Consider the following 2500-nt stretch of genomic DNA (forward strand, 5'->3'; position numbering starts at 1 on the left):
GTATGCAATCCCTTTTACATCGCGCCTTCTACACAAGATATAGTCCACCTGTGTGCACTTTCCTCCACTCGTATACGTCGTCACCCTGTGCTCCTCCCTCTTCTTGAAATATGTATTCACCTCAGCCATTTCCATCCTTTTCGCAAAATCGAACACCATCTGTCCTTCCACATTTCTCTCCTCGATTCCATACCTTACCATCAACTCCTCACCACCTCTGTTCCCTTCAGCAACGTGTCCATCGAAGTCCGCTCCAATCACCACTCCCTCCTCCTTGGGTACCCTTTCCACCACGTCGTCCAACTCAACTCCAGAATTCTTCTTTTTCGTCCATCTTACACCCGACTTGCGGGGCATATGCGCTGATAACCGTCAGCAATACACCTTCGATTTCCAGCTTCATAATCCTCACTCTGTCTGACACTGTGTTCACCTCCAGCACGCTCTTGACATACTCTTCCTTCAGAATGACCCCTACCCCATTTCTCCTCCCATTCGCACCATGGTAGAAGAGTTTGAACCCACCTGCGATACTCCTGGCCTTACTCCCCTTCCACCTTGTCTCTTGTCACCTTTCTTCTTTCCATCACGTCAGCCAGCTCTCTCCCTTTACTAGCCATAGTGCCAACATTCGAAGTTCCGACTGACTCTCACCTCCACACGGCTACCCTTCCTCCTCTCTAGCTGCCTCTGGACATGCCTTCCCCCTCTCCTTTTCCTTCGCCCAACAGTAGCCTAGTTTCCACCGGCACTCCGCTGGTTAACAGTACCGATGGCGGTCGTCGGTAACCCGGGCCTCGACCGATCCGGTATGGAAATCTTATTTATGATCCGCATATTTGATTTGGCAAAGATTTGACGCCGGATGCCCTTCCTGACGTAACCCTCCCCATTTGTCCGGGCTTGGGACCTGCACTAAGAATGCACTGGCTTGTGCATCCTCAGTGGCTGGGTTGCACGCTTTTCTATGTTTGCCCCTCACTTTTGTGGCGTGAACGATCAATTCTAGTAATACAGGTGTGTTTATGTTAGGTATCACAGACACACGCACACGCACAATATATGTCCAAAAGTATTGACATAACTGACCATTACACCCACAGGAGCTTTTCTGACATCTCATTCTGAATCCATAGAAACCCATATTCCACGAAGCTCCCGGCGCACAGTTTTTGTGCCGATGTTAATGCCAGGAGAAGTTTGGATCTCTGCAGTTATTGAGTGAACAGAGCGTTGGCGACTTGAGTTGCTGTTGTTCCTAAAGGCTTGCACTTTTCAATAATATGATGATATATGAAGCATAGAGAGTAAACGGGATAGATACCTTTTGAACAGCACCCTGTAGTACAGCACTTTGAAGGTACATATGTCGTCACTTGCTGTAGTGGTTTTTACTGATGGGCGTGGCCAGGTTTTCAGAAGCCTCTCAGTTGTCAATGTGAGAGCCAGGGGACGCGTCTGCCGTACGTTTAGGGTTAGGGTTAGGTGATTTCTCTGGTAGGGCTGCTTACACCACACCCCGGACTGGATTTGTTGCGTGTTTGTGTCCTGATCGATGGGCCAACTTAACACGCCTTCGGAGGGTGTCCGCCGGCCGGCTTTGCCGGCGTTCGGGCGGTCGGTTCCTCCGGTCTGGCGGATCGATGTCCTTTATTTAATGTTCTTAGTGGCGAGCAGAGTGCGGAGTGGGAGGGGCTCTACCGCGTAGTCGTCCTCTCCGTTGCACAGCTCGACAGCGTGCTCGGCGGTGCTCAGCCGGACCGTCTATCCCAGTTGCTCTTCCACGGCTCCCCTCGCGAGGCTTGCCGCCCCCCCCCCCCCTCCCCCTCCGACATCTGTATGGGGAGGGGTGGAACAGCTCCGTGTTTACCTCGCGGGGCTTCCCGGAAGACATTTTCTCAAAGTCCTCGTGTGACCGGTCTACTTTTTCATTGCGTTGTGTAGGAAAGACAGGACAATTTGTCTCCTTCATGGGATCTGTATTCTGTCGCATATAAACAGAGCAGGTTTCTGGAAGCTTCAGGGGACGTCAATACAGGTTTTTTTTTTTTGTTTTTTTTTACAAAAACACAAAACATAGCAGTCGCGTATAAACAGGACAGATTTCTGGAAACTTTAGATCTGCTCCCACTGTAGCATACGCAGAAATTGGGACCCACATTAGGAATGGATAAAATAAATTACAGGGGCAGACAAAAATGAACACGTGCATACGTTTTGGGCCTCTAACAGGAAATGGCGTCACAACAGGGAGGGGTTACTAACTGGGAGGGGCTACTATAAGCGTTGGTAATGACAATAATAATAATCACGTCGTGATATTTTGTGTAAATGATACAACATATGTTGGTTATGACGTTTTTAACCATGCTACACTCGCACGCGTGAAAAAGAAAAAGAAGAGAAACGTCTGGGGTTTTTCTTCTTTCCACCTCAAAGGAAGGGTCGAATTCCCGACCGGTGTTTACCGAACCCGGCCGCGGGATCCGTCACTTACCCG

The sequence above is a fragment of the Lampris incognitus genome, unplaced genomic scaffold (genome assembly GCF_029633865.1).
Source record: "Lampris incognitus isolate fLamInc1 unplaced genomic scaffold, fLamInc1.hap2 scaffold_163, whole genome shotgun sequence".
In the NCBI taxonomy this organism is placed as follows: Eukaryota; Metazoa; Chordata; class Actinopteri; order Lampriformes; family Lampridae; genus Lampris; species Lampris incognitus.